General features: G+C 42.4%; 1 protein-coding gene across 1 annotated transcript in view; it reads left to right on the top strand.

The window, feature by feature from the left end:
* The first annotated feature begins 15,507 nt into the window (after positions 1–15,507).
* Positions 15,508–15,703, top strand: part of RALA (RAS like proto-oncogene A) — a 39,733-nt gene continuing 39,537 nt past the window's right edge. The window contains exon 1 of the mRNA XM_075921732.2: positions 15,508–15,622. The gene's annotated coding sequence lies outside the window, so the exon portion shown is untranslated. The remainder of the gene's footprint in view (positions 15,623–15,703) is intronic.

Below are 15,703 nucleotides of genomic sequence, written 5' to 3'. Positions count from 1 at the left end.
TACTTTCTGCAGCAGCTGGGGCTCGTTCACTAAAAATGCCCCTAATGAGCCACAGTGGGCACATGAAGAGCAAGTGAGTCTCCTCCTCACCCAGCACAGTAGCCTGAGCAGGAACCTCCCCAACCCAAGCTAGGGGCTGCTGCTCTCTCCATCAGGGCAGACAAGCTGAACCAGGGAGATTTTACATATCTCACTGATGCACACAGTAAAACCTTATCCCATCCATGCCCCAGAGAGCTCCTAACATACAGCAAAATCCCCGCCCAACTATCTACTCCATCTCAGTCTCAGAAGGGGGAAACTGAAACTAATGACAGCACAATGCCCTCCCCTTAGCCTAGCCCTTGAAGAGGAGACACAAAGCAAAAACTCTTCCTTCCTATTTGTTCCACCCCAGAGGTAACTGATTGCAATACACCCAGCAACCCTCCTTCCCACTCAGGGATTTCCCTAACCTCCTTGCCTTCCACTCCTCCCAGGGGTCAACTGGTTAGCAGAGTTGCCCATTTAGTCATCTTCCAGCTCCTTGCTGTAAACTCAAATATCCCTCTAATTTCAATTCCTGGAGAAAGTACATCTGCCAACCTTTTACACCCAGGAGGGAGAATATATAAACACATGGGAGGGGGGACTCTCAATAAAGCAATTATACTCCCACACCAGCGCTGTCCCTCCAGTCTAGGAGGTGGAGTAAAGGATGTAGCCCTCGAGGCCATTTGCATGGTTGGATTTGGCACCAAATTGCTGTTCCCCCAGCCAGCTTCCACTATTTCTCTTCATTACTTCCTCTGTGGACTTTAAGGACCTCACGGCTCCCTTAGCGCATGTCTACCATTTCAAAATAACAAGCAGAGCATCCACACTACCAAGCCTGTTATTTCAAAATAAAGGGCTGGTTATTTTGATGTAATAACTCCCTTTTCCTTGGGGAATAGGCTTATTTTGAAATAGTTATTTTGGGAGTTATTATTTTGAAAATAACAAATTTTGACGTAATCTCGCAGTCTTATAGAGGGCATGGGATGGGCTGTGGTCTCCCAACACAAGGCTTAATCTCAAGCACGATCCTGAAACCTCTTCCCTAAGCAGAGTTATGGAGCTTGCTCTGAAGGGCAGCCCAACACTGAAAGGAATGCAGTACTGCCTGGAAGAGTCTTATTTACATCATATAGTATTGGTTAGACATATGGCACTATTTTCCTTTGCACCATTATCATCACACATATTCGGTGAAATCAGAGTCAGAACATATAAGCCTGATCCATCCTGTAAACACGAGTGCTTGAGTAGTATGTGATTAGTTCCACTGGCTTCAATAGGACAACTCATAAAGCTATGCAGTAAGGCTACGTCTACATTGGCATGATCTTGCGCAAATACTCTTTAACGCAGGAACACTTGCGTTAAAGAGTATTTGCACAAGAGAGCGTTTACACTGGCATGTGCCTTTGCACAAGAGATGTACTTTTGTGCAAAAGCATCCATGCCAGTGTAGACGCTCTCTTGTGCAAGAAAGCTCCGATGGCCATTTTAGCCATCAGGCTTTCTTGCGCAAGAAATTCATGTTGCTTGTCTACACTGGCCTCTTGCGAAGAACAGTTGCGCAAGAGGGCTTATTCCTGAGCAGGAGCATCATAGTTCTTGCGCAAGAAGCACTGATTTCACACATTAGAACGTCAGTGTTCTTGCGCAAGAACTCCCCGCCAGTATAGACAGGCAGCATGTTTTTGCGCAAAATCATCCCAGTGTAGACACAGCCTAAGTGTTTGCAGGATCAGCGCGATGGCTGACATTTGGAGGATGCAGGGGGCACATTGCCCTCCCAAATCAGAAGTCAAACTATGCTTCTCAATAGGGCCTAACAGTTGTGTGTGAAGTGGGACAAACCTTTGAAAATCAAGGCGTTATCCCACACACATACAGAATACAAACAAATGAATTTTAAGCATTCAGCAGGGTGAAGTTACATGCTCAAGTAACAGTTTGCAAAATGAGGTGCTCAGTTACATGGAAGCTATTGAATTGTTTCTGTATTCTTATTAGGTATCTTGTAGCTTTAGACTCTGAAGAGCTGGAGTTTGAATTTTTTAAAATGACTTCCAATATAATTGCCAGCTTTACCTGTGGAAAATTGGGCATCTGTTTGAAAATTTAGGTCAATTTTAGGCCAGTATGTTTTCAGCAATTCCAAATCATCATTCTTTGGCTCAGATTTGTTTGAATTTCTTCTTGAAAAACAGGCCTCCTGTTAGCTCAAAACTGATTAATGGCCTGAGTGAAATGAGTTGCAATCTCAATCTAATTCTACTGAACATAGAGGTACATCACATAATGCACCAATTAGCAGACCTTTTGGTTTTTTTTCAGAGAGGCCAAGGATCCTGGACCCAATCTAAAGCCGGCTGAAGTCACAGAATTTTTCCCTTGACTTTGATGGGATTTGATCAGGCCTTGAAGGGAAGTGCAGAATGCATTGCCCTCTCACTCTGCAGGACAGAATGCAAGGCTGGCCTTAGGGCCTGATAAACTCAGCCCATGCCCAGGGTGCTGTAGCCAGAGGGTGAAGGGCAAATGGGCTTGGGTGTTGCTGGGCAAAGAGGGTGATGGGTACTAGGCAGGGAGGGCAGTGTGGCAGGGCATGCTGGAAGTGCAGGTCTGGGGTGGGGGCACAGGTAGGAAGAAAGTACAGGGGTTGGGATGAAGGGGGCACTGTGCAGAGGCTTGTTGGAAAGGGCACAATGCAGGAATTAGTGGTAAAGAGGGCACAGGAGAGGACAGCAGTTGGGAAGCCCATGAGTGCCAGGGGAAATGGGTGGTGCTATGCCCACAGGGGTCATCACAAGTTTGCCCAGGGCGCCATTTTCCCTAAGGCCACCCCTGAGAGAATGCCTCCAAAACAGAGTGAGAAGGCTTGTGTTGCTTGCCTTCTCTGGGTAGCAGCTACTCTGAGAATAGAGGATTTAGACCTCCAGTACTCTCAGTCTATCACTGTTCATAAAAATCACTTTAGACCATTTTGTAAAAGAGGATAAAAGAATCTTTTCTAATAGCCTTGTATTTTCATGACTTTATTATATTTTTTGTTGCCTGAATATGGATGTTTAATTGCCGACCCTCTGTAGGGATGCTTCTTGTCTCATAGCAGTGCTTTTCTGCTTGGCTACATAAAAATAATAGCGTGTGCTATCATTATAGACAAGTAAGGCAAGCTTACTGCTTGAAAGCTCCTCACATTAGGGTATTGTTCAGATATATGCAGAACTATCGTATCAAGTTATCATACTCAAGAGAAGAGTTAGAAATGTTGAATAATTAAAAAGAAGCTAGTTACAGAGTTACAGAGATGAAATGATGAAGCTGTGTCATTAAAAAAATTAAAGGCAAAAGGCCAAACTCTATTCTCAAAACATGAGATGACTGGAATTGCTATAGCTGATCACAGCCATGGATCCATCTAGCCTAGCAGCCTGTCTACGACTTCTGGTAGGTACCAGCAGCTTCTGAGGAAGAAAGTGAGTAGTTGTGGAATAACCTCCCCCGAAGGAAAGTATCTTCCTAAATCGAAATAGTTAGAGGTTGGTTAATGTTCCAAGGCTTAGGAGGTTATATCTTTCCCAGAGCTCTTCTATAAATTAGTAATTACTAATATTACTCTGTTTGCTGTGTTGTTGTAGCCATGTTGGTCCCAGAATATGAAAGACACAAGGTGGACAAGGTTATTACTCTGGTAGTCTTGTTATCCTTCTCCAAATCCTGCTAAGCTCCTGGCCTTGATGATCTCGTGGGACAATGAGTTTTACAGGGTAACTGTAATCCTATGAAAAAGTACTTTCTTTTATCAGGTTTGAAAGTATTAGTTTTCCTGTTTTATCGACTGTCCCCTTGTTTTTGTTTCATGTGAAAGGATCCATGCCCATACTCAATCAACACACCAGCATGAATCCAAAATAACTATTGGCTTCAGTGAAGTTACTCCAAGTTTCTGACAGTGCAATAGGGGCAAAATTTGGCCTCTTGTTCACACTCAACAATATTTTTTTAATAAGAGCCATTTGAAAAATGTTCTGAGATTTTGATTTTTATATAATTAGTGGATTATGTTTTGCTATTATGCCCAATATAGAAACTTTGCATACGAAGCTTGCATGTAAACAATAAATCAGTAACACATTTCTTATCAGACTTGTTCAAATACTTTCTTAGTTCTTTTCCCAAGAGAGGAAAAAAGTAGGGCTGTCAATTCACATGCATTAATGCCTGCAATTAATGCAGAGCAGGATGAAGGGGAGGCTCATGCGATTAATTGTGATTAATCACGATTGAAATTTTTAATCGCGCAATTAATCACGATTAAATTTTTTAATCACTTGACAGCCCTAGAAAAAAACTCATCTATATGAAAGTCCTCAGCTGAATGGTGGTGGATTAGAATACAACAGCTGCATAACAGTTCACTGTAGCTTTACACAAATAATTTAAGACAGCGGGTAAAAACCACTGTGTACATTTGAAACTACCAGAGAAATGATTGGCCAAACTGATATTTGGCTAAGACATAAGGGTTAACACCATGTTCTTTCAAAAAGTGTCATGGAACATAAAATAACCAGAAAGGGTTAGAACCTAGTTTTAAATCTCATTTTAAAAAAAGACAGAAAATTATTCTCTGGCATCTTGTTGAAGCACTGGTCAATATCTACCAAAACTACTCAACCAACACCACCATTTCCTAACAGAGCCTGGCCAATCTTCCATTTTAGCACTAGCTAAACACAGCCCTGCTTAGCTTTCAATAGCAAGGTCACCACCCAGACTGGTATGGTTAAAGGCCATGAACATTACACTTTAGCTTTTAATCCTTCTTTTACTCCTTGCCTCACTACCTCCTATCTACAATTACAATATATATGGATTTTGTACATGAGAAAGGATTTTTTCCACACAGTATCAAAATCTCGATGCCTGTATTTCACTTCACTAGAACTATAAAGGCTGATTCAATTTAACTTCATAACTTACAGAATCAGACACTTAGCACTCTAAGCCTGCAGTGTGAGCCACTTAACACTGCTAAGCTTTGGCTTCTTCCTTTTCTCTCACCTATCATTATCACAATCCCATATATTGGCAGGCAATGTGTTATAAGCAGACATGGAACAAAAATAGCTTTATGGCAAACGATCATGGATATAAAAATAAAATTACACTAGTTTATCTAATAGGCATTTTTCAGTTTAGGAATAACTGGAGTGTCAAACATTCTTCCATGATGGTAGCACTACCATCCCTTAGTATATATAATATGGGGAAACGGAGGTGCAGGAAGGGAAGTGATTTGCTCCTCCAGATCATCCAGGCTTTATCTATATCTATATCTATATCTATATCTATATCTATATCTATATCTATATCTATATCTATATCTATATCTATTTTACTGGTACCGGAATTATTTTCTTGCTCATCCCCCATCTTCCGTCCTTTTAACCTTCACTAAGGCATTTTAATAATTAAAGGCCAGATTCTGCTACTTTATTCATGTTGAGTAATACCTTATACAGTAGAAACCAATGTAACAACCCATAGATGGCCTGATGGACTGATGCAGTGGGCATTCAGTGAGGTTCAAAGTAAGGTATAAGTGCAAAACTGATAAGAATTAAAATTGCCGGAATATCTTGAAGGTCCAAAATTAGCAGTGTTACATCTGGCAAAGGAAAAAGAATGGGAGCTCAAGGGATAACTGAGAAGGAAATCCGGGCAGGGCAAGAGGTAGGAGGGATAGAGATGGCGTGGGTGAGAGAGAGAAGGAGCTAGGTTGAAGAGACACTCACAGAATAATAATACCTAGCTCTTACATGGTGCTTACATCTCTAGCTTTCAGTCCTTTATAAAAGTATCATCATCCCAATTTTACAGATGGGGAAATGGAGGTAGAAGAAGGGAAGTGACTTGCTCCAGGTCATCCAGTAGTAGAGGTAGGTGCTAAACCCAGCTTTCCTGAGACTAAGTTCAGGACCCAATCTATTAGGCCATACAAAAATAGAGCTAAGGTAAGGAAGACATAAAAGAAGAAAAAGGTAGAGAGTGAAAAAGAATGGAACAACACAAGGGAAAGGGATGTAAAATAATTAGTAACAAGGGAAAACATGAAAAGGTAGAAGAGGAAAAATGAATACAGAAAAAAAGAAAACAAAACTATAGAAAGGAAAAAAGCAAGAAAATACATACAAATTTAGGAGCAGCAAAATGTATTTATTTTAATTACCATTTTATGGTTTTGATTTTGGTTAAAAAAAAAGGACAGCTGAAAGGACAGAAGATCTACTTTAAGCCTGTGGATTTAAGCTAGTGGGTTGGAGGGGAGCCTTCAGACTGAAACGTTCCGGTTAAACTTGACTAGAATCCTTTCTCTCTTTATACACAGAGGGGGAAAAAGAGAAACTGTATGTGATATATATAATGTTTTGTTTGGTATAATTTTGGGATGGACACATTATTCAGGAGTCATGAAGCCATGAGTGAGAAATACGTCACTCCAAACCAGTGCCAATAAATCTTTATACCATACCTCACTGTCATGTCATCTCTACATGATACAATCTTACAGAGGAACTATTAACTGTTTCCAGAAACTCATAACATTTTCTCATACAGCTTTTATAGTCATAATAATGTTGCAATTTCTCTGTTTTGATTTCTCACTACCTATCAAGTACTACATATGCCCCATTGAAAGTAGAGGATTCCTAGCAAACCAGTGAGATGAAACTATCACTCCTAGCCCTGATTATTCATGAAATAGCTACTTAAAACCTGCTAATGCTCCAGGACTAATCGTATATTGCACCTCAGGCTTTTCAGCTTTTCTATAAATTCAAAGAAGAAAAGAATTTTGGGTCAGGAAAAATGGCTTTTATTTTAAGTGTATCTGAAGTTGTGGAATTCTAGAAGTAGAAGTCATACAGGTGAGAGATATTATTGGACACAGTGCAGATGAATTCAGTAAATGCAATGTATTTCATTACCCTGCAAATTATTACAGTAATACCACTACATAGATTTCGGACATTCACAATCTGGACTTGAATTTTGAATCTTGAATATATCTTTATTGTTTGTTTGCATTTCAGTGGCACCCCAGCTGATCAATATTCACATGCTATTATTAGGGCTGTCAATTCACATGCATTAACACCTGCGATCAATGCAGGGCAGGATTAACACATTAATTTTTTAACCCGTTAATCGCAGGTGTTAATGCTGCACTGCCCCTTTGAAGTCCTGCTCCGGCGCTTCAAAGGGGCAGTGCAATGTGGAGCCTGGGATCAGCTGGGGACGCCCCAGCTGACCCCGGGGTCCACTGCCCTTTGGAAATGTGCAGAGGTGGTGTTTCAAATGGGCAGTCACCTCACAGCTGACCAGGGATCAGCTATGTGGTGGCTGCCCCTTTGAAATGCTGCCTTTGCATGTTTCAAAGGGGCAGTGGAGCCGAGGGCCAGCTGGGGACTCCCTAGCTGATCCTAGGTTTTGGGGAAATGCAGTGGGGAGTCCAGGATCAGTTAGGGAGTCCACAGATCAGCTGTGGGGTGGCTGCCCCTTTAAAACGCCATCTCTGGCGTTTCAAAGGGGAAGCTGCCATGGAGCCCAGAATCAGCTGGGGACTTCCCAGCTGATCCTAGGCTCTGGGCAGCAGCAGAACCCGGGGTCAGCTGGAGACTGCTCAGCTGATCCCAGGTTCTGGGGAAATGCCATGGGGAGCTCAGGATCAGTAGTAGTCCCCAGCTGACCCTGGGCTCCATGGCACCTGCCCCTTTGAAATGCCAGAGGTGGCATTTTAAAGGGCCATCTGCTGCACTGCTGATCTATGGATTAATTTTTTTAATCGCACAATTCATCGCATTTAAATTTTTTAATCTCTTGACAGACCTACCTATTATTATTGGCATTGTGTAATAGCATAAGAGATTAGCCATGCTCTAATACTACATGTACACTGCAGCGTTATTTCAGAATAACTGACATTATTCTGAAATCACATAGTGTGCAATGATACCACAAGCCTTTATTTCAAAATAATGTTGAGCCAGAGAACTTCTTACTCTGATTCATGGTAACTCTTATTTCACAAGGGCTATGTCTATACTGGCCCCTTCTTCGGAATAGCCATGCTAATTTAGAACTTCGTAATAGGGAAATGCGCGGGGGATTTAAATATCCCCCGCGGGATTTAAATAAACATGGCCGCCGCTTTTTTTCCGGCTTGGGGAAAAGCCGGAAAAGAGCATCCAGACTGGCGCGATCCTCCGGAATAAAGCCCTATTCCGGAGGATCGCGCCAGTCTGGACGCTCTTTTCCGGCTTTTCCCCAAGCCGGAAAAAAAGCAGCGGCCATGTTTATTTAAATCCCGCGGGGGATATTTAAATCCCCCGCGCATTTCCCTATTCCAAAGCTCTAAATTAGCATGGCTATTCCGAAGAAGGGGCCAGTGTAGACGTAGCCAAGGAGTAAGGGAAGTCGAAGGAAGAGTGTTCTTCCTTGTACTTTCTGTTGTGTAGACAGCACCGAAAGCCGAATTAAGCTATTTTGACTTCCGCTGTGCAATTGACATAGCTGAAGTTGTGTATCTTAACTTGGCTTTAGCTCTGCTGTGTAGACTTACTCTAAAGGACCTACACTCTAAATAGATAAGACTTAAAAAAGTTGTGAAGAAAAACAAAAACATAGAGATGGAGGCCAACATCTTCAAAGATATTTAGGTGCCAAGTGCCTATTGATATCTAAATACTGCTGAAGTTCTTGGCTGAAGTGACTTGTCAAGTTCCTACATCAGAGCAAGAGAACAGAAATAAGGTCTTTTCAGTTTCACTGTAGAGCCTTATCCAGCCTAGTGACTAGGCCATGTTGCCTCTCTCACACACTGCTTAGAAATATTACAATGTTCATAGTTAGACAAGCAACATTTTTATTTATTATTAATGTATAATATTGAATAGAGAAAGTGGAAAGTTTCTAGATGTTTATATTTTTCATTGGCAAGGCTGCTCTAAAGCATGTTGTCCTTGTGACTTGTGGGTTATTTCCTTCAATACTGTTGTTTAAGGTGTCAATCTCCTATACATTTATTACTTTCAATATAACTGACATATTAAACTTAATATAATTGTGCACCAGTCTTAAAAAAGGAAAAGCAATGCATTCATAGGAAATAGTACCACCCCCATGCTGATTGCAGTTCAACAATACACTATTGCAGTTCAACAACACAACTTACTTTCCAGTGGAAGTGCCTGCGCGCACACAGACAATGCAGATCCCCATTTTATACATTTTCTGCTGAAATAGGAGGTTGCCCTCAAAAGTAGTGAGTGGCTCTGTCCTCTTCCTAATTTTGCTCCCTAGATAAATGGAGCCTATTCAATCCGCATAGCTTTATTGAAATCTTACAGGGAAAATTGGCTTTTCTTGCATGGTAAAGCTTCATAGACCGCATTTTCTGATGAGAATGACTCATTCAGGTATATCACAAAAACTCTGAGCTAAAATTACAGTCTTAAATTATATATATTTTGTATATATCATTATTCTGTATTATAATACAAGGAGAAATTGAAAAAAAGGAAAGCTTTTATTGCTTTGGTTTTCATATTCTTTACTGGAACTGCACAGCAGGGCTTATCATAGGCACTATGGAATGATCTTTATATTTTCATAATATCAAATTCTTTAAAACAACCAAGTTTTCAGTTTAGCATTCTTACTTCTTAAATTATTATGCAATATCAAAGCTGAAAAATATAAAATGGTATGAGTCCATAGAAATATTTCTGTTTATCCTAGGTTTGAAAGCTTATTTTTACACTTACCGATCACAGGTGTAAATAATTACAGGGGTGGTGAGAATCAGGCCCTTGGTTTTATAGAAATAAGCTCTTACAAAACCAAAGATCAATATTTCTAAAGCGTTTAAAAATCCCACTGGAACAATTTAACAACCAACCTAATAAGTATTCCACTGAAGCTTTTGGAACCCCATGTTTGCATAAGAGCCTGAAAGTGAAATTGATTATTAAATTACATAAACATAAAATTGACTAATCTATTTTTAATTTTATAAATTGATTGAAATGCAGAAATTAAACAAACATAAATAGTGAAAAAATATTTGTTACATAAGTAAAGAAGGTTTACAAAAAAAAAAGCAGGCGGAGCAGATTAATCCAAGTATGAATCTAATTTAAAGTTGTAACATTAGAGCTGGGTACTGAATTCAGGTGCAAATGTGGACGCTCCATGTTTTCCTTTAAGATTCTGTCTCTGTTTAAGAACTACAGTAAACTCTTATAATCTGTTTTGCATGCTTCCCAATATTTAATGAGCCACTGAAGTACAACCCCTTCTAATGTGTGACCAGATGGCAAGTCAGCTGTGCTCACATTTCCCATTTTTCAAAAATATGCAGTTTTAAATAAAAAATGGAGAAAAACACAATATGAAATAGGTTTTGTTATCATAAAATATTAAACTTTTCCATTTGGGCTTCAGGACAAAAATGACATTTGTCATCTTTAAATGACTGAGAGCTGGCAGGACTATGATGATAGCTAACTGGGAAAAGAATCAATAAAGTAATAGAAGTTTACGTAATGGGAAAATACACTGTAGTTGCTTTTTTTAGATGTGATCCAATTCCCACTAACATCAATTAAAAGGCTTCCACCGACTTCAATGGGATTTCCATTAACTTCAGTAGGAGAGTTCCCTTCTTTCTGTGCAGCAGAAAGTGAAGGCGGATGATTACCAGTCAAGAAGGGTAAGGGATAACAAAAGGAGAATAGGCACAGCATACTATGCTGACTCTCAGCTCTGCTTTACTGGTAGTAGCCCTCTCACTGCAACAGTGCAAATGTGGGGCTTCATGGGATTTCAGGGTGACTGATTGGAAGGAGATAATAAAGTTGGGGAGCAGTCACTCTCAGAAGGATTAACACCTGATTTACAACTTCTCCCAGTTTCATACCAGGAGGTAGTGTGTAGCTGCAGACCAGAGAACCAAGAATAGCACAGTGCAGAATCAGCCACAGTTCCAGGTGAGAAGAACTTGGATTTAGTGATAGAGACACGGTGCCAAATGAGGACAAACACAGTGGTGCATTGCATTTCATTAAACTTAGCACAGAGGAAGGATGGTACCCATCCTGACCCCATATTGTTACCTCCCAGACATTTTAAGTGGTTCTAGTTCAGGGGTTCCAGGATTCCTACCATCTAACTTGGGGTAGTTCTATTCAGCCTACCACTAAACTCACTATTCTGAGTCCTATTCCCCCCCCCCCCCACCACCACCACCACCACCACCACACACACTACTCAAGGGGGATAGAGTGTACTAAAAAGAGGGACCTCTGTTGGTAAAGACCACAATATCTTCCTCTGTCTCCTGAGGCCATTAGTGAAATCCCAGGACTTTTACTTCATTTCAGCCACACTAGAAACCAGCCACAAGCCACAATGAACTAACATCCTAACCAAATACTATCATTAATGATTAAATCCTATTTCTATTAAACTGCACCTAGAGGATTTGGCAAGGAAAATTAAAGCTTCTTAGGCCTTTGCCAATTTGACCCCATTGGGGAAAAAATTCTCTGTCCCCAAAATAGGTGATTGATAACCCACAGCATCTGTAAAACAGGTCCGAGTTCTATCAGTCCAGGTCAAGGAGGGTAGAGCTGCAGATCCAGAGCCAGAAGAGAATTTAGATGGCCTTGGCTTTGTTTTAAATTAATGAAAAAGGAGGGCAAGAGATCAAACAGTTCCCTTCCTCCCCAAGCTAGTGAGTGAGTGGCTAGAGTCTTTGACTGGGCAGGATGCCCTGCATCCCCTCATCTTGTAGTCTTCTCTCTTGTTCAACAGGGATTGTCCCAAATGAAGCCAGTGGTCCAAAATCAGTAGGCCTGCTGCCTGGAACAGGATCTCTGCTGATCCTTAGGTTCTGTACCTGTACAAGATTATACACCTAATCCTTCCATGCTAAACTAACATCCTTACCGAGTACTATCATTATGATTAAATCCTAAGAAGCAGCTAATGTATTAATTTCTCCCCCGAGTGAAACATGTAGAATGTTTTGCATCTGTTTTTCTCTTCCACCAGAGATTTGGTGATATCAAATTTCTCTGACTTAGTTTTGCTGGGTCAAAGAGAGGTCAGTTTGTGTGGATGAACGTGCTCATAGGATTGAGCATTTTATTGAAATGATTTAATTGGAACATTCTCATATTGTGATATTGTGCTATGAATTTTCTAAAGGTCTGTGTGAGATGCAAAAATTAGCTCATCATAAACAGAGAAGCCAAAGAAGCAAAATCCCAAGGAGAAATTGACCAAACACTGGCTAAATGCCTAGGACTTGACATTTTTGAGAAAAGTGAGCACAGAGAGCAGCATTAAATCACTATACAATTTTCAACAACACTACAGCTGGTCAAAATACTTTTTTGTTGTTGTTGTTGCAAATCTCCCTTCATTATTTTTTCAGAAATCACCATCCTCTGCATCCTTTGTTAAGGCAATATTGAAATTATTTTAACCAGCTCTAATTACCAGCAATATCCTGTGACTAGACTACTGAAGTGTTACAGTTTGATAAGCCAAACACATAGACCAGGTACTCATTTTTAATAATATAACAGTGTTTATGTAATGGGACTAAATTGTGCTGTACTTCATTTTGAAGCGTATTTCTGAACATGATATGGTTATTAAGGCATTAACAAGGAGCTCTCCTCAGATACTGCTTAACATTGAAATGGGGTCTCCTATTATCTCTGTATTTCACTTGGCCACTTTGAGTACGTCTAGACTACAAGCCTCTTTCAAAGAGAGCATCTAGACTACAAGCAGATTTTTTGAAAAAGCGAGCCACCTTTTCAAAAGAGTCTAGATGCTCTCTTTCAAAAAAGCACAGTTTGCAGTCCATAGTGCCTTTTTTCGAAAGGGTACTTTCGAAAAAAGGCATTATTCCTCATAAAATGAGGTTTACCGTGATTGAAAAAACTGCCGTGTTCTTTCGATTTACTTTCGAAAGAATGTGGCTACAGTCTAGACACAGGTGAAGTTTTTTCGAAAAAAGGCTACTTTTTTTTTGAAAAAACCCTGTAGTCTAGACACACTCTTTAAATCATTCTGCTCTGGTTGGACACTAACCACAAAACATAGAATCATCTCAACTTCTGACTAACTCTTTCCTTCTTACCTTGTCACTGCTCTTAAATTCATTCTTTTTAATACCTTTCCCCTGATCTGCCTTCCCCGTGAGGAAAGCTCTGGTTATTCTTGCCCTCAGTGAAAATAGTATTTTATTTTTAAATTAGTCACGTGTTTCAACCTATTCCTCCCAGTTGCTAATCTCAACCGCACTCCAGACCTCAAAATGAGCTCCACACACACTTACGTTCTCAAACTCTAATGGCAATTTAATGAAAGATGTCACAGGTTTTGGTTTTTAAAATGGTGGCCTTCTTAGATATGATCCTTCTTTTCTAAACAGAAGTGTCTAGACAGATCATGGTAGTCTCGATTAACTCTCTGGACTGACAAGTCTGTTCTGATCATAGTAGGATTTCTGGCTGACCATTGGAGTCAGGCAGGTTCCTTTAAAAAAAACAAACACCCGCATCAGTACTCACGCTAATAGAAATTGAATTTAACTTTGAATATGAAAAATACAAAGAAATCAAGAGAGTTACTAATATTCACTGTGACTGCCAGCATCTTAGACATGTACACAGTTAAGAAAGTAATCCAGGAATGGAAACAGAAGATTGCTGACACTATGAATCCTACTGATCAAATTGGTTGATGTCTCTCACTATCTACGATATATTTGAGAGAGTTTATGTGTTGTCTGTCTGTTCAAGAACTACTCCTAAACAGTAAGAATAGTTCCACTAAATTTGATACACACCATCCTTTTAACATAATGTAAAGCAAGGAAAGGATTTGGTTGGGCCAGGAAAATGGGATGTGCCTGAATGGGATTGCTTCTCATGAAATCATACAGAAAAGAGACAGAATCACCAAGCAGGTGAAGGGAGTTGGCTGGGTCCCCCCCTCTCCCCCACACACATTCATGATTTCCCCTACCCTGAACCTCCTACTGCCCAGGTGCCCTTTAAGAAGATGGGGCGGGGGCTGAAACTTCCTCCCACCTCCCCTGCTAACGTACAGAGACATTCCTGGCTGTTCCCCATTATCAGGAAGTGATGGCAAAGTGCAGTTTGCTGCATTCTTCACTCTGGTTAGGGGACAGAGGAACCCAGACCTGGCCTAGCCAGGAGACATGCACCCCTCCCCCAGCTGTGCCTGTTGGTGTTACAGTAGAAGAGGCATTTCTCATCTGGTCCCAAGCTGCTGTGGTGAGAGAGCGCTAGGGTAGTCCTCTTTTGCAAGGTGCATCCTGAATATTGAACTACTCATCCCCAGCCCTCCCCAATCCACAAATTGCAGAGAGCAAGTTTGACAGTCCATTTGCAGAGTTAGGAAGGCAGTATGAAGGCTGTCCCTACCAATATGTAAAATACGCAGCCACGTAGGGCACCCAAATTCTGTGGTGCCTTAGGTAGCTGGGTGCTGTATATGGGGCAGTACTGAAGTCCGGCAGTCAGCCCCATTCTTTGGCTAGTCCCCGCTGAGGGCTGGACCCTAGGGGTTATGGGGACTGGGACACTCCTCTCCGTTTCACCCCCATCCTGCTCACACTTCACCCCTTCCCATAAATCCCCACCCCTACACCACTCCCCTCTCTGTCTCTTCATGAGTGCTGTGACTGGGAGCCAGGGGAGCAGAATGGGCTGGAGAAGGGCTGCTCCCCTTCTCTCTACTCCAGTGAGTGTGGGGGGCAAGTCCAATCCCTGCTCCCTCCTTGCCCTGCCTCTTGAAGCTCTGGGCCTCTCCCCCCCCCCCCCAGTTCCTGCCCCCATGCCAGTGAACACAGTTCCCCCCTCAGAGGGGCCAACCGCTTTGCATAGTGACCCCCCTATGGGGGAGGGGTGCACTGAGCACCAAAATTTGCAGGGAGGGGCCTGACTGGCACATCTTTGCAAGAATGTATTAAAAGACTGGAAGAGTTGGGTGAAAAAGGAGAGAAAGGGAACGTGCTTCCCTCCACCCCACAGTGCAGCTAAATGGGGGGAGGGGGGAAATGCGAACACAAGCCACGCCCCCATTTAACGGCCACGCCCCCTTCCCCGCCCACACCAGACCCGCTCTCTTCTTCACAGCTGCTCCCAACCTCCACGCACAATTAGCCCCTCCCCTTTCGTTTCGAGCCCGGCACCTCCCATAGCCCCGCCCCCCTCCCCCGTTCCACCCTATTAGAGAGGCCGCGGGCCCCCCGCCTTCCATCAGAGCGCCGCAGCCCCTCCTTTCCCGGAAGCTGCTGTCCGGCTGGCCCCGCCCTTCCCCGGAAGCAGGTTCCGCCCGGGCCCGGCCCCCCGCCCGGGCCCGGCCCCTGCGCGGAGCCAGAGTCTCTCGGGAGCTGGGCGGACGCTTCCCCCGCCCGCTTGAGCCCAGCGCGGAGCCGCCTCGGAGCGCGGCGGCGGGAGGCGGATTCGGGCAGGTGAGTCCGGGCGGCGCTTTGCTGGGCGGTGTTGACCTCGCCCGGGTGCTGGGGGGGGCCACGGGCTGCCCCCCCCCCCGG

Source organism: Pelodiscus sinensis, chromosome 2 (genome assembly GCF_052426305.1).
Source record: "Pelodiscus sinensis isolate ZL-2025 chromosome 2, ASM5242630v1, whole genome shotgun sequence".
Taxonomy (NCBI): domain Eukaryota; kingdom Metazoa; phylum Chordata; order Testudines; family Trionychidae; genus Pelodiscus; species Pelodiscus sinensis.
This window is presented reverse-complemented; position numbering and strand designations above follow the sequence as displayed.